Source organism: Pseudonaja textilis, unplaced genomic scaffold, assembly GCF_049901715.1.
Source record: "Pseudonaja textilis isolate UNSWEBS1 unplaced genomic scaffold, rPseTex1.2 PTEXSCF530, whole genome shotgun sequence".
NCBI classification, from domain to species: Eukaryota; Metazoa; Chordata; class Lepidosauria; order Squamata; family Elapidae; genus Pseudonaja; species Pseudonaja textilis.
In genome coordinates this window covers 1882-2599 of record NW_028262942.1, presented here as the reverse complement: position 1 = coordinate 2599, position 718 = coordinate 1882, and positions in this window count along the sequence as shown.

The following is a 718-nucleotide window of genomic DNA, read 5'->3' as shown; positions in this document are numbered from 1 at the left end:
CTATATCATTCATCATCTTCAGGCTTGTGTCTTCAGCTCTGTGTTTCTCGGAGTAATGTTGACACAGGAATAATAGAAACAGAAATAGAACAGAAAATAGAATATAGAATAGAATTCTTTATTGGCCAAGTGTGATTGGACAAACAAGGATTTTGTCTCTGGTGCATAACCTCTCAGTGTACATAAAAGCTATAAGTGATCAATCACGATCAGTCATAATAAAAATAAATTGATCATAAATCGTAAGATAATCACATGATCAAAATTCAGGCGCTGCTTTATGACGGTTTACGACAGTTGCAGCTTTTCCAGGGAATCACACCATGCCCCCATTGGTGCCCTCCCCCAGCTGGCCGCTGTCTTGCCTAGCGAGAGGAATTCAGCTCCCCATTTTGGCCATAAGTCGAGGACTTTCTATAAAAAATGGATACCGTAGCAGACGCCTTGTAAAAACAGCCCTTGTGCTCTAACTTGAAAAATCACACAATCCATATTTGCATGCATAATGGATCTTTGTGGGTGCACAACCACACAAAAGGGGACCTTGGGCAACCTTCTGTGGCTATTCACACACCCCACCCCTTTTTTTCTTTGGAAATAAGTGGGATAATTTAATGTATCCCACGTGAGGCCGACCATGGGAACTTTGGAAGACAGGTGGGACTCCAACTCCCAGAATTCCCCAGCCAGCTGTCGTTATTGCAAGTTATTGCAACGC